Source organism: Protopterus annectens, chromosome 7.part0 (genome assembly GCF_019279795.1).
Source record: "Protopterus annectens isolate FY-2018-M chromosome 7.part0, PAN1.0, whole genome shotgun sequence".
Classification (NCBI taxonomy): Eukaryota; Metazoa; Chordata; order Ceratodontiformes; family Protopteridae; genus Protopterus; species Protopterus annectens.
Window position 1 is genome coordinate 449796589 of NC_056739.1, and position 12500 is coordinate 449809088.

At 35.0% G+C, this 12500-nt stretch overlaps 1 protein-coding gene across 1 annotated transcript in view; it reads right to left on the reverse strand.

Annotated features, from left to right (window-relative positions):
• The window catches only part of ACAP1 (ArfGAP with coiled-coil, ankyrin repeat and PH domains 1), a 1330515-nt gene that overhangs the window by 658614 nt on the left and 659401 nt on the right, over nucleotides 1-12500 (reverse strand). The gene's annotated exons all lie outside the window — the stretch shown is intronic.

Consider the following 12500-nt stretch of genomic DNA (forward strand, 5'->3'; position numbering starts at 1 on the left):
ATTCCCTTTCCTGGGGTTTCACTCATTTATGATCATTCTTTTGTGAGTCAATCACAAATAAGTTAATATACTCTCTGGAAGCCATTTACCACAGCCATACCTTTTCATACCAAGTCGCACAGTGTACAAAGTCACCTTTAGTAGACTACAGAATTTATCATATAGCAACGACAGTTAATATCCCTTTTCCAGTGATCTTTTGAAAAAGCTTTCCCATTGTGTTATTTGATTTTTCACAAATGCAAGGTATTCAAACTCTTCCTCTCCTTCAAAAATCTACATAAATACAAATTGTATCTTTTTGTCTTACCCTCCAGGTTAACTAGCTTCTATTCAGTATAAATATTATTGCTACTTAATTCCATGGACTTATTTTGTATTGTTACATGCTGTTTAAGCAGAAACATGGCATTTATAATGCTTTTAAAAATGTCTTTGGAATCATCCCAGTAGACTTGGGTTACGTAACATAATGACTCAGGATCTTAGGCATCACTTTTTTCTGCTGTGTCTTTGCTTCTTTAGCTCCATCCATGACTGACCTCCATAACTTTATTACTTACTGCTAGTTACCATCTTCACTGGCAGATAGCTCAACATCAACCAAGTACTTGTTTTTGGATCCTTACTACCCATCTTCTTAACACGTTCATCCGATTATGAAAACATACAGCTAAAAATCACATCAAAACACTATATTTAAACATAAAAATATAAAATATCTCAGCAGAGCAGCCTCCTGTAGCATCAGTCAAATTGTTTTTTGGTTGAATAATGTGCCCTAGCAATGCATTATGAATAGAATTTTGTGTGCAACAATTCTATGGCAGATAACATAACAGGTGGTAACTGTGCATATTAACACTGTTTATAAACACTATCATTCACACATGTTTGGTGTTCCTATGTGATGAAGGCTCATAACTTCGTTACTATCAGTAAAATACTGCACTTAAAAATCCTGACTGTTACTTTATCAGTGGCCCACAATTACTGTTAAAAAATGTAGCTTAAATCAAGTACAAACAAACATGACATTAGAAGTTATAGTCACTGTTATAAATTTGTGAAAACAATAAGATTATAATAATAATAAAAGAAATTTCAGCAGAAATTGCAGAGATTGATAAAACATAATTCACTTACTATAGCTAAATATATTTAGTATTAGTATTTAGCATTAATAATTTTTGTTTAATTATTCAATTTTAGTATTTGTTTAGCAGGCTAAACTGACTTGAGTCAGAAAATTAAAACTGAAATGATTACTTCTCATCCCTCTCCCATTATCAAAGGAGCACTCCTAATTCTCAGTTCTTGCACCTCCTATTGGCCAACTTCATTAACAGATTACCCATCTGCTGACCTACCACTCTTTCCATTACCTTTTATGCAGATGACATGGTCATCTACAGATCTGGTCCCCCTCATTCTAACATTAAAAAACACCTTGAAAAAAAGACCTTCAGTCAGTTGAAAAGCTGTTAACTGACATTAAAATTATTTTCAGTCTTAAGAAACCAAAACCATGATATTTTGTAATCAACAAAAATTGACTTCAGTCCCTATTAATTAGCATATAAATGTAACCATAACCAATGATTTCAAACAGCTCCTTACTTCAGATACATAGGTCTATAGTTAGGTCAAAGTTTGATCACCAGATAATTAAAAATAAAATCCATTCATATCCCTCAAATGTCTGTGAGTTTCTCTCATACTTTTACCCTGTCCCTCTTAAATGTTTGATTTTCTGTTAAATCACAGAGGATTACAATCAGTCACTGATATTAGACATTAGAGTTATATATGTCTTGTGGTTCGGAAAAAGCACGTTGATGTAAAATATGTTGTCTTGTTAACTTTTTAACAAAGTAAGAGAAATATTTAAAAATTGCCTCCTCGCGATGATTTAAGACAGTTACAGAAAATAAGGAAACAGCAGAGGTATTTGATGAATATTTCTCTTCAACCTTCATAAAGAAAAGCAAAGAAATGCTGCCATGTTACAACGGAGGTAGGGCAGAATGGGGAGAAAAATAGACATACTTGTTTCTGTAAATTTTTATCTAGATTTGTTAAGGGGTTAACTAATAATTTTGTAAATTTACTTTGCAAATGTTTACATCCTGCGATAGTAAAATTACATGTACTAGAACCTATATTTCCTGTATGTTAGATTTGTATTTTAAACAAAATTTGTATACTTTGTCAGAGTTTTTTTTTAATTTTTGTTTAGCATACGAAGAGTATTATGTAATATAAACTTTACACTGTATGAAGACTGACCTACTATGCTTTGAGTATTAAGTAACTATTACTATTTATTTTTTAGACTGACTGGGTCAGCAAAATAAAATTGATAAGTCTATTACAAAATGTCTGTCACTTTTCTTTTAAAGCTGATAGTGTGGGCTGTGATATAATTTTGTAAAGTTGCTTTTGATTTTTGATTATATATGTATACTATGCATGCATGTTGTAAAACTTGTTTAATAATTTTGTTAGAAATGTATTGTACTGGACATTTGCAATAACAGTGTCTAAATGTTATATTTTGAAAATTAACTAAAATTAACATTAAAGGAATACATTTTCCACTGGCACTATATAAAAGCATAAACTACAATTTAGTACTTTTGTTTTTGCCATGTAATGGTTTAGAGGCATAACTTGAATTTGAAATTTAGCTTGGAATATCTTGTGTTGTGAAGTTACTGTTTTGCATGAATGCACATTTGATTCATTCAAACACAAAGACACACTAAGATCACAACAACTACCCCCTTACTTATACTTTTTTGGATATTTTAGACAAATTAAATAGCATATTGTTTATGTACTGAATACTGTATGAAGTTAATTGCCTTTTATTTACACTTAAAGAAACACTGAAAAAACAATAGGTTATATATAATACAGAGGAGTATGAGTGGTTCACCTATCATAACCAGCTTATTATGTGTTTAAGACACAGATGCCAAGAAATTCATCTCAAGAGTGAAGCTTGAGAACACATAATTTAAGGTTATGATTGGTTAACTGATCATAACTCTTTTGTAGTGCATGGAGCTTTATCTGCTCCATGTGCTACTAATTACAGGAAAGAAATTGTGTTATCCTGACTTTCAAAGCTATAAAACACTTAGCGAGTGCTGTCAGACAGGTAGTATAACATAGTCCGTTATGTTTGCACTCAACTTTAATGCCTCTCAACTGTCTAGATTTTTGCAGGACATGCAGATTATTACTTAATATTTCTGGTCTGTTCCTCAACAAATCTATGTTTTTTGGACAAACCACTGAGGATTGAAATCACTAAATAATGACATCCATTTTGAGTTTCAGAGTTCGTATCCTTCAGGAAATGAATGCTACACTACAACATACTGTTATTCTAACAACTGAGATTGTCTGAAAACCTCTTTCTATCACCTCCTCTCAGTTTATACTAATCTTGCCTAATCTCTCGCTTCCCCTTTAGTAATAGTAAAAGTCTTGTGTTTGGTTCAGTTATACTGCGAATTGCCAAAAAGTTGCTCTCCAGAATTGTATAGTGTTTTACTTTACTTTTTACCATTGTTTTCTTCGGAACATATTTTTAGTATATATTTATGCCTTGCAACTTTGTTTATTTTTGTAAAGTATAATTTTCAACTGTGTTTGAAAATTTGTTTTCTCTGTTAATCGGAGATTTTCTTCCCAGGCCATCGCTGAAAATGGGCTCTTGTGACCCAGTCAGACTTTCCCAGTAAATGAATGTCAATAAAATAAATAAAATTTCTTCCTCTGTCATTTGCGGGTCAATAAATGCAGATTTTACTGCCAATCTCTACAACCAGCCTTAACAACATAAACGGGGTGCTTAACATTTGTTAAGGTTGGGTAGATTGCCACACTGGCTCTTAACTGGTTTGTCTTTGGACGAATATCTGAGGGTAATCAGCACAATCCACATACTATAAACAGGTTTACACACATTTACGTTCTTTGTTTTTGTTTCTTTTTAATTGATAATCTAGTAGTTTTGAGTTTTAAGTCACCGCTGAGGTATTGGAGGGCTCACATTAAACTCTTCTGTTTCTGAATTAGTGTTACAATAAAAGTCATGACAAACTTTTTGCAATTGGATTTTATTATGTAGTGAGCATCAATATAATGGAAGTAGCAACATAGATAAAGTCATATATCACTGAAACTGTCTTGATTGACATTGCTGATGAACTGAATCAAACTTCCACAACTGAAAAACTGAAACTGTAAACTGACTACTTAAACTTCTGTAACTCTGAAAACTGGACAGATCTAAACTGACTTCAGTCATAAAAGTGTCTATGTCTTAATGTTAACTGTTTTCTGTAAAATTTCAGTCTTCATTGATTTCTACATCTTGTACCATCTAAATAAGATTAGATATTTCAGATGCCTAATCTGTGAATGTCTCATAAATGTCTGTCTCTTTTTCTCTTAGTTTTTTTCTGACACACAACAAATTTCTTTCTTGAATAATCTTAGAGTTGTGCACATCTTGTCATCAGTGTTTTAGCCTGAAGGTTATTAACTGAAACATAGCTTATTTGTATATTTTACTGAAACTGCATTAGCTAAAGTTGCACGCACAATGTAAAATATAAAATAAGAATATAGGCCTTATTCAAAATGGCTGCATTTCCAAGCCGATGCAAAAACAAACTGTATTTATGTAAAATCTACTCTTATAAACTAGATTTATATTAGACCTACCCTTACAATTTGTCAGTAATAATAGTCTGGTTTTACATACCCAGTTCCAAACAGCAAAGGCAGGGAGAACAATCTAAAAACTAAAAAGGGAAATTCCAGAGAGTATCCACCGCTGTTTTGCCTTGAGCTTAACTCAGCTGTTTCATTAATAGACTAGGTTATTGTTACAGATTAACTTCCAGAAACCTACCTTGCCCAATGACATCACATCTATTTTTTTTATATATTATTTAAAACTGTATAGATCATTCAACAAGCACCTAAAAGCACAGCTGCCGATGGTTAAAACATTCTCAGATGATATAAGAATAGCATTTGGTCTTGATAAATGTGCAAAAACAACATATACAGCAGGAAAACTGAAGCACCAGCAAAATATCAATGTGGGAGAGAAAAGTGATTAAAGAAATTGAACAAGAAGGGAGTGTATAAATATCTGGGAATATCAGAAGGATCAACAGTAAAACATGAAGAAATATGAACAAAGCTTAGTAAGGAACATTTTAGAAGACTTAACAACTAATACTGGAAACTGCCTTAACACCTAGGAATAAAATTCAAACAATACATCAGATTGCCCCTTCTGTTCTAAATTACAGTTGTGCTATGAATAACTGTCCCCAAAAAGCAATGGCTCAGTTAACAAGATACCACGATATACATCCTTCCATCTGAAAGGTGGTATGGGCCTCCCTGAAACTGATTACATGTACAGAGCTGAATTGTAGGGCTGCATATATATTTGTTGACATCATCAAATCCAAATACAGTACAAGTTCTAAACCATGAAGAAAATTAGTCTAAGAGGACATCTTTGCTGAAATCAGAAGAAGCATTTTAGAAAGACAAGGGAATTGAAATCAAACCAGAAGCAGACAAATATCTTAATCGGGCAACAACAGAAAAAGATAAAAAAAAACAAATGAAAGAGCAAAGAAAATATCCAAAAGAAAAAGAAAAATAGTGGCAAGTACAGAGAACGTATAGAACAACCACACATCAATCAAGATTTGACACGAGGAGGTAAATTTAAACCAAAAGAAGAAAGTTTAATAAAGGTAGCAGACTGTATACACACTGGTTTACAAAAACCTTTGAAAAGGTTGGAGATGCAAATAAATGCATGTTCTCTAAAACAAAACTGGAAACAGTTGCACACCTCACTGCTGGATCTGATATACTCATGATTGAGGATCTGTAAACTGAAAGGTGCAATAACGTGGCAAGAATATTGCATCAGGGTTGTGCAAATACTAACACATACAACCAGAAGCACTGGAAATGTAAACCACAACAAATTACAGAAAATGAAGTTCGGATCTTATGGGATCATCTAATTCCAACAGTCAAGAAAAGTCAAACAGATGCAATAGTAAAAGAAAAATCACAGAACTAACTACACCTAACGATTACAGTGTACTGCATACTGAAAAGCAGACATAAATACCAGGATATGCTAACAGAAACTAGCATGGCATGAAGCAAAGGCATTCAAATAGTTCAAGTAGTAATAGAAACAACTTGGCTAATAATAAAAAATAATTTTCAACCATATTTAATATGCTGCCAATACACGTAACTCCATATGAACTGTCAGAGAAGGGAATTTTGGGCACACTGTACTGATAAAAGGTCTTGGCAAACATCAAAAATTAAAATGAGTAAGTTCAATAAATTTAATCATACTTTGACTCAGGAAAGGTTTCCATTCCTGTCACAATGTTCCAAACTCTATACATTCTGATAAACTAAAAAAATAATTTTGTAACTCTACGTTAAGCTGATTAGGATTTTTGTGGGCTTTCAGTAGTAGTAAGTCAGTAGTATACTGTATATAATCTATGTTCCGTAGGCATTTTTATTTATGTAGTCATTCTTTCCTGACCAGGGTACAGTACTGATCCAATTAGACAATTTTCAGGCTCAGCTCAGGAAAGTACAAGTAACATGACAGCAAAAAGGGAAGATAACACAAACAAACATTTGATTAAAAACAATATTAGAAAATCGATAAATACAGTATTAAACACTGGCAAAACTATAGTAAACATAGATAAACATATTAAGCATTGGTAAATACAAACAAACAGTGGGATCCACAATAGAAGAGTAGTAACAAAGTCAGAAAAATGTGTAAACCTTTGTTAAAAAAAAAAAGTGATCAGAAACATTGGCAGCCCTTTGCATTTATTGTATGTAGAAAGAAAAAAACTATACGATAGAGTTTGGCAAGAGGAAGGTTTAGGGGACTGCAGGGGTAGAGTAAGTAAAGGATAAGGAGGGAGTTTTTGATGAGTGAGAGAGAGGATGGGAAGGGTGTTAAACGAATCCATTGGTGCTGAATTGCCTATGTTTGTAGAAGGGAAAGGTGGCCAGTGGGAAGGGTTATCATCACGTAATGCCTTGGGATGCAAAGCATTTACGTAAAGCTTATATGAAATGGTGTGTGTTTTTAAGGACTTGTCTGAACTTATTAATCAATAAGGTGCCAACTCTTATACAACTGGGGGAGGGGGCAATTGTGATGGACAAGCACATGTAGTTCTCACTATAATTTAGAGGGTGGGCAAAGTTTTTCTGGGATGTTATAGCTGTCAGGGGATGTCCAAACTCAAGATAGGGAAGTAGGACTCTACCTATGGTCTCTTATAGGTTCATAGGTTGGTACTAGGCTATCAGCCCTAGGGCCTATACAAGCCTAGCCATAACAATTCCATGGCTATTTCTTCCCACACTATTTACTTCCCTGGACCCCTGTCTAGCAGGGCAACTGACGTGATCCCCGGGGTGAATTTCCTTTCTCCCATCCAATCGTCAAGGTTCCTTTTGAAGAGGGCCAAAGAGGCACTCTACTTGACATGCATGGGCAGTCTATTCCAGAGTTTGGGGAGTCTCTGGGTCAGGAACCTATCCCCTCCAGCATGTTTTGTTTACTGTGATGACAAGGTTTAGATCTCCGGAGCATGTTGCTCTGTGGGATTGGGATTTCTTTAAGTGTAGCATGTCCAACAGCTCTGGGTTTGACATGGCCTTGTATGTTAAGCAGAGATCGCCTCTGAATAGATGATATATGACAGAGTATAGCTGGAGATTTTCTTGGTAATCAAGTGAGATTAAAGGTGTTTTTTTTTAAGCTCAGGTGTTGATTTTGGACTTTGTCAAAGTTGCACTCAGTTGGAAGTATAAATATTTAGGTATCTGGCTAGACCGGAAGTATACATATTTAGGTATCTGGCTAGACCACTCTTTAAAGTGTGCGGTAGTTTCTATATGATCTTTCCTGTTGTAAAGGATTGTTCAATTTAAAGTGACTGTGGCGAATTTTGTTTGGATCCAAAGATCATAGTTTTTGCTAGCATTAATTACTCTTTCACTCATATACTGGAAATGAAAACTGATCTGATATCTCTGGCATCAGGGAAGTGAATTAATATAACTATTTATGATAACATTAAGACTTGTTTTGAAACAGGGTGGAAGCTCAAAAAACAAGGAGATAATGGGATTTTGGATGCAGGCCTATAAGGATAATAACAATAATCATACAGAATATTATAGCCATAAAGTAGCAGAAAGCATTCTAAGAACTAAGCCAACATGGAAATGGAGAAACGAGATTCCGCCAATAGGGATGACTGCAAATAGGGATATAGACAATAGGCAAGAGGGGGCTGGAATTTATTGGAGAAAACTGGTAAAGGAATCAAGGTATTGGGAGCAAATAAATGAAGAGGGAAAGTTAAGAGAATGGGAACAGGCCGAGAATTAATTTGGACTGCATGTTAGATACTTCCCTCCCTATCAAAGATTGATAGAGTATAGGCAAAGAGAAAGAAACAGGGGGTCCTAAATGAGACAGCAGCACTGGTAGAGTTTTTAGTAGAATCTAGAACAGAAACTGTCATTAAAAAAGGAATAATTAGTACAGCATATAAAATATTGCATGATAACTATAAGAATAATTCAGAGGAGGTTAAAAAGGACTGGGAAGACAGACTGGATAAGCAATTCAGAAGAAACAATGGGAGGATATATGTATGTCTCCCAAATATGCAACAAAATCTAGAATATTTAGGATTTTTGCTTGGAAATGTTTACATAGATATTTTTATACCCCAAGTAGACTCCAGAGAATTTTTCCTCATGTAGACAGCAAATGTTGGAGGTGTAACAGGGAAGAAAGAGGTACTTGGAAACATATTTTCTGGGAGTGTGGTAGGTTGGCAGACTGCAGGATGCACTGTCGGAGATGTTGGGTGGGCGGATTGGTGTGACGAGGGAGATGATTTTTAATTATGGTGGCTGCCAAAAAAAAGCAATTACTAGAGATTGGAAATCAAAATCTAAACCAACTGTATTAGAAGTAGTGAATGTAGTAACAGAGATAAAACAGCTGGAAGTAAGCTCTTTAGAAAAGGGTAGAAGCAAACTACATAGGGAAAAATGGGAATTGTGGGAACAATACATACAGGAGAGGAATGAGATTTAAAAGAAGGCAGGACTTAAATGAGCTATGTAATGTTTGACTGAAAATGATTGGGTAGATTATAAGTGATGTATAATGTTTGCAACTGGGAGTGTTTCAGTATGGTTTCTGATGTAAAATACTTGCAAGTAGGACTGTGTTGTTGTGGTTTGTTTTCATGTATATAAATGTATGATGGCTTATGTCATAACTGATGGCTTAATAAAAATGATTCTCATTTAACAAAAGGGGCAGGAATTGAATAATTTATGTAATGTCATTTAGGTTATATGAGATATATATATATATATATATATAGCAATATGTGAAATATTATGTTTGTTAATGTAAATTTGTTAATACAGTTTGATTACTTTTCTATAAATGTAAATTTGCCTGTCACAAGTGATAATTTAATAAAGGTGTTAAAAAAAAAAATCATCAAAACTTGTGTGCTGTCTAGTGGTATCTTTTTTTTTTCATTTGGGATTGTTGTTTGGAAAAGGAGAGAGATTTTCAGTGTTCTGAATGTGTATTTGCTGTTAGCTTCTTAGCACAATCTGTTTCTACTGTATATTTGTTGGATTTTACTTACTTTAATTACTGCTGTATTAATTTGCACTTGTTTATATTGAACTACACACTTTGCTTATACCTTGCAAGGTTGCGCTAATTTATTAGTCAGTAAATTTACTTCTAACGTATTCTCAGTCTTCTTCTCACTCCATTTAGTCTATACCACCGCAAAAGTTACCCAAGAACATTTTTTAAAAGTTCCCCCAAAAACCAAATAAAAACCCACATTAGGCTCCATTGGTCCAAAAACAGGCTTTGCAAGGCTTTCTCCCTGTTAACATAAAACACTGTCTAATTTATTCAGTCAGTCACTCAAAGAGGGATGTGCCTAAGCCCTGGAGGACAGCTGCAGAGATACCTATCCACAATGCCAGCCCTATCACTGATGCAAGGACCTATAGACACATTAGCTGTATCAGTATCATTTATAAAGAAATGCATCATTACTGAGTTCATAAAAATATATATTGGCAGCTTACAAGCCCTTAGTATTTAGCAATCTGTGTTGTTTGCCTTTTTTTTTTTTTTTTTTGGAAACATAGGTTTTGCCTATTAAATCTGTTAAATTCCTTGAGAAATTTACTGAAGTTCTGGTCAATGACAGATTAGTGCATTCTGCCTACCTGGATTTAACCAAGACCTTAAACAATATTCCCCACTCTGGCCTTACTAAGGACCTGACCCAACAAAAAAACTTTACGTAACTTGTTGCATAGCAAACTGGCACTCAGAAAAAATCCACACACGCAATCTGGATTGGTAGCAAACTCTCCTGAAAAGGCAGGATATCAGTAAAATCCTAAAGGCTACTGTTTTTACAGCCTCTTCTCCAGCACACATTTTGTTGATACCCAAGCCAGTGTCAAGGGTCTCCAACTGACTTTGTTCACTCATGACAGCAAACTCAGGGGGCTGTTATCAATACACTAGATAAGATCCATATCTTCCTAAAGGGTTTAATCTACACAAACGCCTTGTGTCTGGACACCAGTCAAACTCAGCGCAAAGAAATCAGTATTCTTCTCTTTTGAGAAGCAACACCCCTACAGCTACATCATAAATGGAAACTGCCCTGAAAATAGATACTGTCAAATCAGATCTAGGTACCTTTGTGAACAACAAACTCTCTTTTCACCACCATGAATCAACTACTACTAGGACATCTTTCTAAACAATGCAATTAATAACTAAAGGTATATCCTTCAGGATATGGAACTATTGCCTCTCTGTAATCATCTTTTATCAAACCCATAACAGAATATAATGCCTCTTTTTTCATGTACACATGCAGGCATACTGACCAACTAGAAAAAAATGCAATGTGTCCCCACCAAGAAAATCTCAGGTATGAACTTCCCAAATTAAGCAGATCATGTAAAAGTCCTTTCACTCTATTCAATATCACAAAGATTTGTACATGATGACCTCTGCTTAGCTTACAAAGCTAAAAAGTAACCTGTCCTGCTTGACGTTTTACATGTTTATAAAACATATAGCTCCCATCAACACATGCTCTAGGGAATCAAACTGTATACCAGACCACCTGGCTCTGTGGTGCACAGAGATAGAACTTCCTGACTGCAGCCTGGGTGACCAGAGTTTGATTAGCAGCCCAGGCACTGAAGTAACCAGGCTGGGAAGGAGCGTGTCCACCTGTCCTGGGGTGGAGTGTTGTGTGTACTCAGAGGCATACTGGGTAGGTTTTAGTTCCCTTGTGGAGACCATGAAACTACCTTCCATGTTTCTGAAGGGAATGATCCTTACAAACATTAGGGATCATTGTCCATAGTTGGCCCAATACACATCACCTTCCTGCTGCTTTGTCAAGTGTACATAGGGCTAGGGCCACATAATGAAAAATCTCAAACCACCCTTGAATGATGTTTGAATAGTGTTGCTTGCCATTAAACCCTTTTCCTCACTGATAAAGGATGAACGGGTTACCTGACTGAGAGGGGTTGATGACCAATAAGTGGCAAAAAATATCCAAAAGAAAGTCTGCAACAGAATACTAACAGAACTAGTTGTCGGGTTAGATATATCTCTCCAGAGGATTGCCCACCTATGGAATAAGCTCTTTCTTCATATCAAAGTAGATTTCCTACTCTCTCTAAATGCAACATGGATGAGTGGATAGGATCAGTAAACGCACCCATAGCCTAGCTCCTCATATTGTTATCAATAGGGGAATTGTAGTGACTTGGTTCCAAATGAGCTACTCGATTGATGTACCTATAATGGAGTGTTTCACATATCTTCAGAATTTGCTATAAGATCACCAATACTTCACATAAATTGTTTTTGGTGTTAATACACTCACAGAAAACAAGTTCTCTCAAAGTTGTAGAATAATGCTCAAAGATGATCTTACATTCCTAACAAGAATATATTTGAGAAACTAACAGAAAAAGATTGTTACTACTTATGAGTACAACTGGTCAGTGAAGACAGAATTACAATGCCCAAATGCAACAGACTAACATCTTTATGTTAAAATGGTATCTATCTTTTGTGTGGATTATGGACTGAGTTAAGTTGTAACTTGGGGAAAGTCTTTACAGAATACATAAGAAAATTGCTCTAATTGGAATTTCACCTGTCAGGACAAATGATGGCTCGAGTCCCTTTTCCACCATCAGTCAGTTCATCTGAAGATGCTAGCATGCAACTTCATCATTTGAGCTCTGATATCACATTCATCAGCTGCACTTAACAA